Raw genomic sequence first — 16062 nt, forward strand, 5'->3', positions numbered from 1 at the left:
TTTCTTGCTTGTACAATTTTTTTTCAATAAACAAACGACAACCTAGTTCATAAAAAGTGATTAGATATCTAATTCCAACATTCATACCCATTTTTTTATTTTTACTTTCTTGATATTGAAAGGCAGCGCTGAATGGCTCCAAAAGAAGCAACTTAAGAATGACTTCTCCACCTCAAAATCCATGCCAAGCTGAAAATTGCAATCACATTAATTGAATTCACTAACTGCTCAAAATCTACTCCAATTTGGCACAAATATGACTTCATAATGAAGCCATCACTGCTATGCAAAATTCAATGGATCTCTCACCATCTCAAATTGTCAAAACATTGAAGAACCGTCACACTTGTATTGTTCTGTAGATTCTGAGGATAGATCAGACTTCAAATGTAAAGACTAGATAGGCACAAGAATAATCTTCAGCAATAACACTGATATTCAGGTTTAATATGCTGATGGAATTATTTTAGATCCTGGTACAAGTACGAACTGGAGTACTAAAAGTTGCAGATAAAACTCGTGAGCCTAAGCAGACTTGGAGATCAAACTGTATGTTTGCTGTGTGTCCCCATACTGTCTTCACAGCCCACTAATATATCCATTTCAGAGGGTATGTCCATTAAGGGACATAACCCTCAGCATTTAACTAATAATTATTTTACCCTAAGTCGGCATCTAACTAATAGTTGTTAGTCTGATCTTAACTAAAGTTAGTTGAGGCACAAAACTAAAGACTATTATACCCAGATCGCCAGCACCTTTAGAACTAGTATAAATAATTATAAAATGCCATTTGCAATGGAATATATAGTTATGAGTAAGGTACGATCTGTACCCAAAGACCTGTGGATTACCAGGTTAATTTTTTAACACTCCCTCTTAACCTGATAATCCTATAGAGAGATATTATATCTAGCAACATCAATACAGATGTTAAGCAAGAATTAATACTCTATATCTATCTATCTCTTCTCAATACATAGTATTATAAAACATATAATACGAAGTCATATTACTAAACTTGTGATATGACAAATCACTACTACTAGTGATAAAATACATGTTGTGACTCATAGAAGCTGGTACTTCTAAATCACAACTAGATCCTGAATTTAAGATCTACCAGAATACATGATAAACCTGAAGAATTTCTAGAATTCTTTCTTTATCCAATTTGTGACCCATGAACAAATCAATGTCACAAGCGGATTTAAAATTCACCTCGATCTTACAGTAAAATCTATTGTTAGGACATTATCTAAGAGATTGTCACCTCTCATAATGCCTATTGCACAAGTAGTCATTATTTCAGAGATCGTCACCTCTTAAATAATGATTACATATGGTGGAGCCGATAATAGTCAATAGCCTGACAAAATAAAATTTATCATTCTATCATTTTATTAATAATCAAATAGTACAAAAATGAATTACAACTCAACCATACCAAGTCTCTTTCTGAAATGTTCTATCTTTACTCTAGATAGAGGTTTGGTGAGTATATCTGCTGTCTGATTTGCAATACAAATGTATTCTAATTTCACAGAATTCCTGTCTACCATATCTCTTACATAATGTTAAGGAATTTCAATATGCTTGGATCTATCATGAAAAACTGGATTCACTGAGAGCTTGATGGAACTCTAATTATTACAATGAATGATCGTAGGATTCATGGCTTGCCCAAATAATCCCACAAGCAACTTCCTCAACCATACTGCTTCTCGAGAGGCCATTGCTGCAACAATGTATTTGGCTTCTGTGGAGCTCTGAGCTACTAAAGTCTACTTTCTGCATATCCATGAAATCATAGCTGATCCTAAACTGAAACATCTTGAAGTATTTTTTCTGTCTTAACACTTCCACCCCAATCTGAATCGATGAATCCATGCAAATCTAAAGCAACTCTCATATTTGAGTCCATAATTAAGAGTACTTTGTAGGTATCTCATAATGTGTTTAATAGCAACTAGGTGAATCTCCTTAGGTTCACACATAAACTAACTTAAAGCATGGACCGCATAGCAAATATCAGGTCTTGTATTTACTAGGTACATCAGAGACCCAATTATCTGCCTGTAGAGAGTAGAATCTATTGGAGGTGATTCTGTAGCTACTTCTTTAAGTTTATGCAAATTGGTCTCCATTGGAGAAGACATGGTCTTCCAGTTCCACATTCTGAATTTCTTCAAGATATCTGAAGTGTACTTCCTTTGGTTCAGTATGATACTATCAGCATTCTGTTGCACTTCCAATCCTAGAAAGTAATGGAGAAGACACAAGTCTTTCATCTCGAATTGTCTAATAAGATCTTTCTTGCACTGATCTATAAGATGATCATCGCCTCTGATTAATAAATCATCAACATACAATATCAATATTACCATACCATCTTTATCTCTTTTATAATACAAGTTTGGATCGGCTTCATTCTTAGAGAATCCTAAGCCAGCGAGATGTTTATCAATCCTTTCATACCAGGCCCTAGGAGCATGTTTAAGCCCATAAAGAGCTTTCTTGAGTCGGCAAACAAAGGCCTCTGGATCATGTGTTTCAAATCCTTCTGGCTGCTCTAGAGTCTATATAGACTTCTTCAGAAATCTTCCCATTGAGAAATGTTGTCTTTACATCCATCTGATGTACCTTCCATCCCTTAGAGGCGGCAATTGCTAAGACAGCTCTAACGGTAGTATATCTGGCGACAAGAGCAAAGGTTTCTTCATAATCAATTCATTCTTTCTGAGAAAAACCTCTGGCTAAAAATCTGGCTTTATATTTCTCAATACTTCCATCAACGACATTCTTTATTTTGAATAACCATTTTGAAGAAACAATGGATTTTCCTTTTGGCCTTAGAACTATTTTCCAAACATCTTTTTTCATAATTGATTGATATTCTTCTGTCATAGCTTCTTTCTAGGCAGGATGTTTAATAGCATCAGAAGGATTGGTTGGCTTTGTTTTGGATAAATCAATCATATTTGCTATATAACCAGAGAATCTTTTAGGTCTTTTACTTTCTTTGACTGATCCTAAAGGTGCAACAAAATCTTGAGCTGCTTCAACTATTCTTATGGCCCAAAGTAACCTTTTCTTTGAACTTTCTTCAAGGTTTACTTCATCTTTGACCTCTTCTAAATTCTCCTTCTGAGATTCAGACTCACTTATGCTTTCAAAATTTGATAAAGGAGAGGGTTCATGAGAATTTATTGCCTTTTTAAATGCAAGGTCTTCCTCAAAGACTACATCCCTGCTCAATTCAATAGTTTTCTGTCCAGGTATGAAGATTCTATATGCTTTAGAAGTTTCACTATACCCTACAAAGATACCCTTCCTTCCATATGATTCCAATTTGGTTCTCTTTTCTTTTGGCACATGTATGTACACAGGACATCCAAAGATTCTAAGATGACTTATATTAGGTTTTATTTTAGTAAATACTTCTTCAGGAGTCTTATCTTTAAGATAGGAGTGAGAGCTTCTGTTTTAGATGTATACAATAGTACAAGAGGCTTCTGCCCATAGATAGTATTCTAGATTTTGGTAAAAAATAATAGCCCTAGCAGCTTCTATAATTGTCCTATTTTTCCTTTCTGCTACCCCATTTTGTTCAGGATTATAAGGAACAATATACTCCCTCTTGATCCTTGATTCTTTACAAAAAAATTTAAACAGATCTAAGGTATATTCTCCTCCATTATTTGTTCTAAGGGTTTTAATTTTATGTCCTAAAAAATTTTCAGTTAATGCTTTGAATTCTTTAAATCTTTGTAAGATTTCTTTTGATTCTTTGCATTTAAAAAAATAAATCCATGTTTTCCTAGAGAAGTCATCTATGAACAAGACATAATACCAGAATCCTCCAAGGGAGGGAACGGACATGGGTCCACATAAATCTGAATGAATTAATTCTAGTAGATTATTTGTTTTTCTAGTACTATCATAAAAAGGTCTTCTAGTACTTTTACCTAGGGCACACCCTTTGCAAATACTAGGGTGATCTTGTTTTAATTTTGGTAATCCGGTAACCATCTTCTCTATGGTAGATAGGGTTTTAAAGTTTAGGTGCCCTAATCTTCTGTGCCATATTTTGTTTGAATCTTCTGCTTTGTGAACAAGGGCTTGAATGGTTTCTATATTTAGTTCATACAAATATCCCTTTCTTTGACCAATTACTTTGGCTTTCTTGATTGAAGAATTCTTAGCTCAAGTTAGTACTTTGCCATCCATGAATGCAACATTGTGTCCATCATCTTCTAACGCTGTAATTGATATAAGGTTCCTTTTTATCCCTGTTACATATAGTACATCTCTCAGAAGGAGAGTATTTCTTGTTTTTAGCTTCAAGGTGCAGCTACCAATCCCTTTAACTGAATGTGTTGAGTTATCACCAATAATAACTTCACCGTTGACTTTCTCGGACAAGAAATCTAGAGTTTCTTTGTATCCCGTTATATGCCTGGAGGATCCACTATCTATTACCCATGCCTTATTTGAGATTTCATTTGATAAGGAGGAATACAAAACACGATTCTCTGGATCATAAGTTTCTTCTGCTCTAATATTTGTGCAATTCGCTTGTTTGGAGTTTTCTAGACAATTAGATCTAAAGTGTCCAAATTTTTCACATTTGAAACATTTTATTTTTGCTAGGTCTTTCTTCGACTTTCCATTTTTCTGATTTCCTTTATTTTTCTTGAAATGTTTTTTCTTGCCTTTATAAGAGTTGGCATTAAGAACGTGAAGTTCTTCATCTCCCATTTTAGGTTTTCCTCCTTTCTTTAGTTTTCTTGATTCTTCCTGAAGAGAATCATTCTTAAGTCTGTTAAAATTTGGAAGCTGATCTCTAGCACTTATTCCTTGTGCAAATGTTTCCCATGATTTTGGCAGTCCATCTAAGGCCATGAGGGTTAATTCGGTGTGGCCATGAGCATTAATTCAGTGTCATTTATGATGGTTCCTATGATTGCCAATTCATCTCTAATACCAGCAACTCTTAGAAAATAGGAGTTTATTGATTCTCCTTTCTTTATTTGGATGTGATTTAGTTGTCTCTTTAGTGCAAGGACCCTCGTTGCATTATTTACTTCAAATGCATTTCGTAATGCATTCATCATATCATAGGCAATTAGGTGTTTTGTAAGCATAGGTACGATGTCATTCTTAACTCCATCCAAGATGATTTGAATGGCTTTCCTGTTTCCATTGGACCATATGGATTTGTGAGGTTCAACAGGTGGTTGTTTGGATGCTCCATCAACAAACTGTCTAACATTATTTTCTTCGAGAATCATCAAGATTTTGAATTTCCATGCTTCAAAATGTTCATTTCAATCAAATCTATCCTCAGGCCTAATTGTATATGCCATTGGAAATGAAGGAAAACTACTGGATATGAACAAGTCTAATAATTGACAATCTGCAGAGCCCTAGATCTGATAACTTGTCTCTGATACCATGTAATGTTCTGTAGATTCTGAGGATAGATCAGACTTCAAATGTAAAGACTAGATAGGCACAAGAATAATCTTCGGCAGTAACACTAATATTCAGGTTTAATATGCTGATGGAATTATTTTAGATCTTGGTACAAGTACGAATTGGAGTACTGAAAGTTGCAGATAAAACTCGTGAGCCTAAGCAAACTTGGAGATCAAACTATGTGTTTGCTGCGTGTCCCCATACTGTCTTCCTAGCCCACTAATATACCCATTTCAAAGGGTATGTCCATTAAGGGACATAACCCTCAACATTTAACTAATAATTATTTTACCCTAAGTCAGCATCTAACTAATAGTTGTTAGTCTGATCTTAACTAAAATTAGTTAAGGCACAAAACTAAAGACTTATACCCGGATCGCCAGCACCTTTAGAACTAGTATAAATAATTATAAAATGCCATTTGCAATGGAATATATAGTTATGAGAGTAAGGTACGATCTGTACCCAAAGACTTGTGGATTACCAGGTTAATTTCTTAACAAACCTTCAATGCAAAATCCTTGTTTCTTCCCAATTCCCAAGAACAAACTCCAACCAAGTAAAAGAGCAATCAGTCACATAATGGAATTTATTTCCAATTCGCCCTTTTCATAAATCCTTCACGAGGTTCAACCAAAGTGACTTCTCAACTAAGTCTCATTGATGATTTATTAAATTGCTTGAATTTACTTTATAATATCATCTTATAACCTCCTTGGTTTAGGTATCCAATTAATGTAATCAATTAATGCACTATAATGATGTCTCGTGTCCCCCATTTACTTTATAACTCTTTAATAAGCTTTATAATAAATTATTAATAAAGTTCACTTCATTGATTATTTAAAAACATGAATTTGTGTCATCAACAATAAATCATTGAGTAATTGGGAATCATGATAGTTAAGTGTATATGCCATGTGATTAGGAGCCCTACCACAATCAGTAGCTCTACGAATTTGACTTACTATAAATAGCGAATCCTTGAATAATTGCTCACTAAAGATGCCAAAGCTCAACATTGTTCAGAGCTTGTTTGAGTGCCCTTCTATAATTAGAAACCCTGAGTTTCCTAAAATAAACACTTACTCTAAATAATAATTGTGCACAACTAAACCAAACAAAGAGCAATTTTGAACTCTCATGTCCTCTGAAATGGGAATTGACCTTAAGTTTTGCCAACGGAGACCCTCTAACCAATTGACTTAGCCCACGAGAACCAATGATAGGCTAAATCATACCACCAACCATAGTGAGCTAAAAAGGGGACATTACACATAAACCCAAACTTGCTGTCCACATCACCAAGGTAGACCCATTCAAGTGCATTTGTGACCCACACCTAATCATAGTGATACTTCAACTAAGGCTCAATGACTCCACCAGAAGAATGATACCACATTGTGATTGTGCAACTTCCATCATAGAGTGGTCTTACATTTATTTTTTGTTGCAAACTCAACATAATGATCAAAGTCCATGCCAGATAATACAAGTTCTAAAAATAAACCAAAACTTTCTCATCCCAAGTGTGATACCCATAACAATATGACATGTAACCACTAGAATTAATTGCTTCTAATGCAAGGTCTACTAAACATACCTAAACTGCTTTCCATCCTTTGCCTCTGTGTATTGCATATTGCATATGGATAAGATAATCTCAAATGTAAAATGCTATCTAAGAACTTGAGTGAGTAGTTTGAACTTGAGTGAGCAGTTTGGATTTTGTTGGTTTCTTAGTCAAGGGTCTTTTTCACTGGTTGCAAATAAGTGGGTTGTAATGTGTAGATCACCTATAAGATTATCTAATTGACAATACAATTATCTAATATAGGTATGGTATAGTCTAGTATAGGAGAATAATAATGTGTTACTTAGGTATGGTATAGTCTAGTATAGGGGAATAATAATGTGTTGTGTTTAGTTGGGTGCAACATGTGTTTATATAACTTCTTATTGTCACAAGATCGTTGAGGATGGTTTATTCTATTTTTTTGTTAGAATTTTTAGTGTGGCTGATTTATACTGGTTTTAACAATGGTAAGGTATTGGGATGGCAAGAAAGTATATGTTTGGACTTTGACAATGCAAGTGAACAAATGGTGGTTTGAAGTACTATAATCTTCATGGGGAGATAGCAAATTCATATATTCATGATTAGGGACTAGTTCTAATGTCAGTCTGTGTCTAATTTTATACAACAAAATGACTAGAGGCAATTTTCCTTGCCTACACAAATTGATGTTGGTCATATGTATCTTATTATTCTTTACGTGATGTAAGCTCATGTACAAGTCATCGAGTGTAACTTTGTGAGGTTGACTATTGTCCTTGAACCGCAATAGTTGGAATATTCCCTCTTTTGTTGGTCTCTATCTTGTCATGATGGAAAAACTATTATGCAATACTTGTTGAGTTCAGTGGGTGTTTGTTGATGGTTAATAAATTATTGGTGGTACATGGATGATTCTTACCTTACAAAGCAACTACCCATATCCTTAAGAAAGGGTGGATATAGAAGGGTGATGTTGATGTCAGTTTTGTTCCACTACAACACGCAAAATCAAATACTTAGTATTCTAATATGAAATACTAAATCTCCAATTCTCTCTTGAAAAATGATGCTCATATGCTAAACTATATATCTAGATTGTATGATCAAATGAGGCAACTTCAAGGTTTCTTCTTTATCGTGGACTTTCAATTAGTTTTAATGATTTGACATGCTAGTTATCACAAAGTGATTTACACTATTCATTCTATGGATATCAACTCTTTCAACTTCTCCAAATCAAAAATCTTCCAACCAAATAACTTGCAAAGGAAATAAAGGTTATCTTCTAAGAATGCAAGACAATGGTGATGGGTTGAGCATGCAACCATTACTTGCTTCACTATGTCAACTAGGCATAAGAGGGTGCTATCTTCTATTGATGTGGAAATGATTTTCACATTTTCAGTATTTATCCAAATACCTAATAAAGGTGCAATCTAAATGATCATTTCCAATAGAAGTTAAACACTTGCAATTTAGGTGCAGACTAACCTTGTACTATTACTTACAATCAACAAGTACCAAATGCTTTGAACACTAGCTTTACCACCAATAATTGATATAGGAGCATCCTAGGTGTACGGGCAATCTTGCATCACCCAAAAATATTGTCTACTTACCTTTGTACAAAATTATTGTTTTTGAAAATTTACAACTTTTAGTAAGTTGTTCATTTGAGCTTAGAATCTCTGTGATTTGCAAATGATAGTTGTAGAGCACTTCTTTCCATTTCCGAAATGGGGTTATCATAGCCAATCATGTCAATGGGTTAAGAGTTATGACCTTCAAAAGTTGCACTACATAGAATTGAAAAATAAAATTCTTTCAAACACACATTTAAGTTTCAAGATTGTTTGGAGCCTATTCCAATGTAAGGAAAAATAATAATATTTTAAGGATGGTTGACCTCAATGTTTAGGGTTAGAATCTCTAGAACCTTCTAGGGCCGTTAAAAATTCCCTATATAAAGAAGGTTGTTGCGTTATCTAAGGCAGATCTCATGGTGGATATGGTGGCTCTGATTTGCAGATTACTGTAATGAAAATGCCCATTTGGCTGTAGCATGTTATATTTTTTAGTATTGTAATATCATTTCATTCAAGATAAATCATAATAGAAAGAAAGTTTTATGTTCTTGCAATTTTTGTTTATTTCTTTATTATGTTGTGTGTTTGTGTTAATAAGAGGAGTACCGTTCATCAACCATCATTCAACAAAATCTTCCATTCATCTATTTCTACTTCTGTTCAACATGAAATGATATCCTAATCTAAGTGAGAGATGCAAAGAACCATGCAACACTCTAAATAGATCATATATATCCAACATGAAGTTCAACAATGATCGAAAAACAATTTTGATACTACTTCGACAACAATTCTTCAACATAACTCCCTCACAAATGATATGAGCAAGCCTTTATATAGGGGCTCAATTACAATGAATGGTCAAGATTAATTTGAAATCAAGGGTCAAGATTAATCTACATAAGCCCTAATTAGGGTTTCGTAAGCATAGCTACAAATATTAAATATCCATCTAATTACAATTAAGCACCACCATGTTGGCCAATGGAAAAATTCATTGATTTTCAAAGACCAATGAGAAAATTCAAATGCATAACAATTGGATAAGGTGCACCAACAAATGGACCAATAAGAAGAGAGCACTTGTAGAAGAAGCCACCAACTAATAGACCGATGAGAAAATTCAAATGTTTCCAAGAGCCAATTAGAAAAAAAGGCCATGTGGCCCTATGTCACTTGATGCCAAATGGGCCAATTAAAATTAGACATTTATTTATCAACCAATGAGCAAATTTAGGACCATGTGGGCCTACACCACTCATCAACTTGGAATTGTGCTCATTATTCTCATTTTCTTTCTCATATTCAATGAACCTAGACACAATCTCATTAATCAACCCATAGGGGACACTTGGCATATCTTTATTGCTTGAGAAAAGGGTTGCCACCTCAGCATACTCATCTAGAAACTTGATGAACACCCCTTGCTGATGAGAAATTATCGTTAAGCATTCAATTGTGATGGCTCATATTCTCAATTGCTTCATCTTTAATATTTTTCATCCCTTGCTCTCTTGCTCTTTGAATGGTTCTTGTCTTGAATCTTGCCTCATCTTCTTTTTTGAACTTTCTATCTTTCTTCTATGTCTTGATATCTTGGAGATGTCCATTATAGCGTTCCTTGATCTTGAACTAGATCTTGCCCTTGGCTTCGTATCATCTTCTCTTCAACATTTTGGAACCATGTATGATCTTCTTGGTCTTGATGTCTTTTGATCTCAGTCTTGTACTTGCTGCTCAGATCCATCTTTGAAACATCTTCTGTTATTTGACTGCTTTCATTTCTCCTTTGCCCTTCATTGGTAAGTCCTTTGTCTCATTGGCTTGAGACCTTGGCCTCGGGGTGGTTTCAACTCCTCTCTCCATACCTAGGCCTGCAACAATCTTCGTAGTTAGGATTTAGCTTTACTTAAGCAAATTTGAACTAAAAATCAGAGATAAATAGTAGCTGGAAAGTTAAAATCAGAACTCTAAAGATCTATACCAGATTTATAAAATTGATTGATTTAGGACTGTGACATCCTAAGAAATTCAGAAAAACTGATCCATTTTCACTTCTAAGTGCCCTATTACTCATGCCAACCTGAGTTCACTCCGTTGTTAGCAAAACACATGATTAAGATCTAAGAATGAGGTCTGATCTGAAGTTATACAATTTTGGAAAGAGTGTAGACCTCAGTAAATGATGATGGAAATATGATGATTATAATCAGACTTGATTGGTAAATGCTTTCAGATGTCCAAAAATCAGAACTTCAGTGTTGATAAAGGCCTGGAATTGGAGTTCTTCTATTGGCAATTGATTGAAATCAAGCCATTTTGCTGGTAGTTGCTTGGAATTGGGTTCCAATTCATTGATGTGTGACTCTAAAAGTTGCTTTAGCTTGCAAACATGAATGAGAAATGTTATGGACTGATCTTTATTGCCTCCTGCAAACAAAGTGATTGAAAAGAACTCCACAATCTGCCTGAATGGTTCAAACCCTTTAGTATTTCCTGCATTTGCAATTAGAAAGTGATCTCTAAATTGTAGTGAATTGCCTTTGTTTATATAGAAGATTGTTTGGATATGACGCAATTATTAATGCAATTTATATTTGAATCTGCAATCCATTATTTAATGACAGCCACCTCTTGTATTGAATCGCTGGCTCTCACTTAATCGATCCTCCTTAAAATTTGAATTTTGGAGCCTTTATTGGATTGAAGTTCCTTGTTTCATTGTCATTGCAAATTCAAATTAAATGCTTGGCCTCTATGGGTTAAGTTTGAGGCATATTTAAATTACAAGAGTCCTTGCATTGATTTTTGTTCCTTTCAGATCTGGGTTATATTTATTCCTTGTATTGCAATTACATCGAACTTTGAGCTTGCTCCAGCATTTAAACCTTATTTGGTACTCCTTCCTTGAGGAATCCAATGTTTGGGAGTTTTATTTGAATTAGGGCCTGGGCGCTTTAATTGGGGGGATTACTTGAGTGATTTGGAGCCTAATTAGGCCACACACCACATGCTTAAGGAGACCCATTATTGTGATCAGATCTGCAATTTATTTTACACATTTCATATGGGGCTGGGCTTGATTTAACTTAATGACCAGATCTGATTTAATTTTGGGCCCATATGGGTCACACCTTACCTGCAATAACCCAGATTTTAAGTTCCAATGATAGGAACCACATTCTGAATCAAATTTAGGGCCAGTTTTGATGATTAAAACCAGGTTTAGGTCATAACTATCAGCATTAAGTACAAACGCTTTGCTAAGGATCAGATTTAGGGCCCTGCTTGCTTCAAATCCTAGGCCTAGCTTGAACAAAGAGCCACATGCTACCCCCTAATAAGGTCTGCAATTCGATTTTAGAGCCTTGATTTTTGAAATTCAGTGGCCCACGTCTCATAAATAGGGCATGTTTTGAGTTCTAGACTAGTTAATCAGATTTGAGGTTGAAGTAATGCCATCTATACCACTCATTTCATCATTTATAGGGCCTAATTTTAATCACTGAGCTTGCAAATGGAAGTTTAAAGTCTATCTCAATATCTGGGTTTAGATCTTTAACTTATTTAAGCCCGTGTGCACATCATTGCTGTCCATCAGATCTGGGCCCATTAATCTTAGGTGTTGGCTCTTTGATGGCCCAATCAAGGCCTCTTTTTATCAAATTATAGCTTTGCCCACATGGACCAGGCCCACATATTTCGCATAGAGCAGCATATATTGCCTTCCAAATGACATTGACGAGCCTAAGGCCACAAATGTCAGCAATGAGGGCTTACTCCCTAGGGCTTTGGGTTCTTGGATTTGAATTTTAAGATTTTCCTACTAGAATCCAATGCATACATTATCTCTGTCTTCCTTTATCCAACATGAGAGGAAGAGGTGCTTCCTCTACTTTCAGTTTAAGACAAAGAGATGCTTCCTTTACCCATTTTTGAGACAGAAGTGCTTCCTCTCATATCTACTTGAGACGAAGGGGGACTTCCTCCCACATCTACTTGAGATGAAGAGATGAGTCCTCTTTCTCATACTTCGGAAAATTTACACGTTCTTGACTCAAAATTTTACTTTCATTCCTTGCCTCAAGACTTAGCCTATTTTAGCGAATTTCAAGTTTTATCTTGAGAAGGCCTTCTAAATCTCAAATTTTTGCCAAACTCACTATACCACCTAAACTAATCAGCAAAAAGTGGGGGTCCTGATTTTCCATGGGGCGATGGTGTGAAAACCTTACAACAATTGATTGGCCATTTCCAAGAAACTGCCAATCTCCCTCCATAAGAAATGGAGAATAAGATAAGCCATAAAAATTAAATGATAGTTGAGTAATTGTAGAAACACATTTTCCTTATTATGAAGGCATAGAGGAAGAGGGAATAGAGCCATGCGAATTGGAACTGTAGAGAACTAAGTGGAGAAAATAGGTAGATGTGGCAATAACTTACAATTGCAAATTTTGATAGTGCCAAAAAGAAGCCTGCAAAATTTTACACAAAAATATTGTCCTTCTATATTTTTGTGCAATACAAATTACACACATAATATATAGATGTATTAACATATAAATTTATAATATGGCGAGGTTTCTATAACTCCATTATTATGGCATAACAAATAATCAACTTCCTAAATATATGAGTTGTTTTAACAACTTGTAATATCAACAAATAAACTACAACCACTAACAATAATGTTATTGACACACTATCAACCTATGGGAATGATGTAGAATTCCCAGTACTCATAAGAACTATGTGAATTATTACTTTACCTCGCTCATCTAACCCATGCCAACACTAACATGAATTCCTAACACCCCACTTTAGTGTAAACATGGTAAAACTTCCTTTCACCTATTGTAAGCCCCACTCGTGTGGCTCATGATTTCAATTCACACAAGACACCTTTCATCAAGCTTTCATAGTTTTCATGCAGGTATACCACAAACATGGACATGAACATGAACACACTCATCTGTTCATCTCATATGGTTTTTTTAGATTACCACTAACCATTTCAAGATCCATGATCTACATTATACAAGTGTGTTTGTTTCCAACAATATTTTTTGCCAAAAGGAAATAAATCACGTGAATTGGAAACATCGTATGTTTATGCATACTTTTAGGTTTGCATACTTCTTTCTAGATCTTGTAGCACATTATCACCAATATACAAGAACTTATTCACTAATGAACTCATAACAAGCTAACTCAATCACTTTAGATGAGTTTTACTCCTTTTATCTCCTCAAACTAAAAGTTGGCTATACTAGATCTAGTTACGAGGCCTAATTCCAATTAGGTGTACCTACTCTATTTTTTGGGACTTTTTTCCAAATTTCTCCACTAGATCATACAAACAAATGACCTTTTTGAGCACCCTTTTGGGAGTTCTCTCACCAAGAGATAAATTTATGACTCTCACAACAACTTACTAAATGCTTATAGGGCTAGTTTAAGAATTTGGCCTAATTAGGCCAAATTTGCGAAGCAAGTGCTAGGATTTCTGACACCAAAACTTGACTAACACTTCAGACACCTTGGGACACACCTACAAACTCCAAACCTACCATTAGATTGATCACTACCATTCCACCCTTTCAACTACAGTCAAATTTGCATACTGTTGTAACCTGTGCATATGGAAATGCAGGGCTAGGGCATCATTTTTCTAGCAATTGCCTTAACTTCTCTGCTTGAAACCATTTGCATCCTATAATAAAATCTCATAACTTGAATTCCACCCAAGACCACAAATTTTCAAGGGTAAGAATTCAGACTAGACACATTTATTTATAAAACCCTAGGTTTCGTTGTCTGATTAGACTAGATTAGACCAGTGAGCAAATTAAATTTGTAACTTCCTTCAAGCTAATCAAAATGTAATCAACCCAAAGTCAAATGAGGGCTAATACATTCTAGTTTCCAACCATGTCACTTACAATACCATCCCAATCCAATTTATGTACACAAAGCCCGTACCACAGTCAATTTGACAGAGAAATCAAAACAATTTATTGCTTTCTTCACTCCAAAATCCTCCAACAACCAATCTGATGCATCAAGAGGACATATGTGGTGTTCTTAGAACTACCCCAACCGACTTCAACCAACATTTGAACTAGTTAGCTGTTGGAGACAACATTTTTGAAAAGTTGCAACTTTCACAACTTTTATGCAAAAGTTGCATGACAACATTTTTGACAATATTGCAACTTTTTGCACATCGACCTTTGACAATCATCAAACCTACTCAAAACCTTCCAAATAGGATCATTTGGCCATATCACATTAGGTTCCCTAGGACTATTTATTATGTTATTATATTGTTATCTTGAAATCTTGGAAAGTTGGAGTGATATGGTGGTTAGTCTCTATGATGGTTATGAATAATAACTTGTTATAGTAATTGTGATTATATTGAGTATGATATTATTGTAGAAAATTTATTTCCTTGTAGAAGCATGTCAAAGAGGGCGAATCATTGCCAAAAAGGAATTGGCATGGGGCACCACCTACCATTGAGCAAATAAGAAGAGTCCTAAACCACCACGACCAAGGAAAAACGGCTAGGCAAGCAGGCTATACTAGGGGACAACCATGAGCCAACCTGTTAGTTCATAACACTAATCAATTAAAGAAAACATTAAGCATTAAATTAAAAAGATAAGTTGTTACCTTTTTATTTGACATTATTGTGGAGCCTCCTGTATGCTTATATATATCGACACCATGATATTATTGTATGCCTAAAATGTGAGCACACTTCTCCAAGTCATTATATCCAAGATTGCTCAAGAATGAGGTCTCGAATGGCAGCTCATAGCTCTCTATTTATGGAGTGCAAGGGTTTGTAATGGAGGCCCCCAACTTGATCTAGTTTGTGCCCATGCAAGTATACCATAAAATAAGAGATTCAAAGATCCAATATGCATGCAAATGGAGATGATAACTAATCTATATGATAACAATGCAAGATTTTCTCTATGAAAGCAAGATCTAATCTATCAATACAAGATCTAAGCTAATATGAAAATGCAAGGATGAATCACGATGATGGAAGCCATGGATGCATGAGAGAAGAATACAAGAAGATAGAAGTTCTCCACAAAGGGCTTTAGTGTTCAAACTCCTTCAAAAATCGCTCTCCAAACCTGTAGCATAATAATAGCTTAGAGTATGTGTATGTAAAATGAGGAGAGGGCTCTCCCTTATAAAAAAGATTGGACAATCAAGAATAAGAGGCAAAAAGATTTAATCAAGGGTGGAGAAAGAATGATCTGTATGAAATAAAAATCCACCAATGAGAAAATAGGAAAATAATTAAATGAAATCTCACTTAAAAATATGTGCATTTAAGTGTAAATGAATTTTAATTTTAATTTATTTTATTACCTCTTTAAGTGGAGATTTATTTAATTAAAAGGGAGCAAG

The 16062-nt window shown here is 34.9% G+C and overlaps 1 long non-coding RNA gene across 2 annotated transcripts in view; it reads right to left on the reverse strand.

The window, feature by feature from the left end:
* Nucleotides 1-16062, reverse strand: part of LOC149564597 (uncharacterized) — a 59787-nt gene that overhangs the window by 14333 nt on the left and 29392 nt on the right. The gene's annotated exons all lie outside the window — the stretch shown is intronic.

Source organism: Cupressus sempervirens, chromosome 3 (assembly GCF_028749045.1).
Source record: "Cupressus sempervirens isolate cs-2001-9-10 chromosome 3, ASM2874904v1, whole genome shotgun sequence".
Classification (NCBI taxonomy): domain Eukaryota; kingdom Viridiplantae; phylum Streptophyta; class Pinopsida; order Cupressales; family Cupressaceae; genus Cupressus; species Cupressus sempervirens.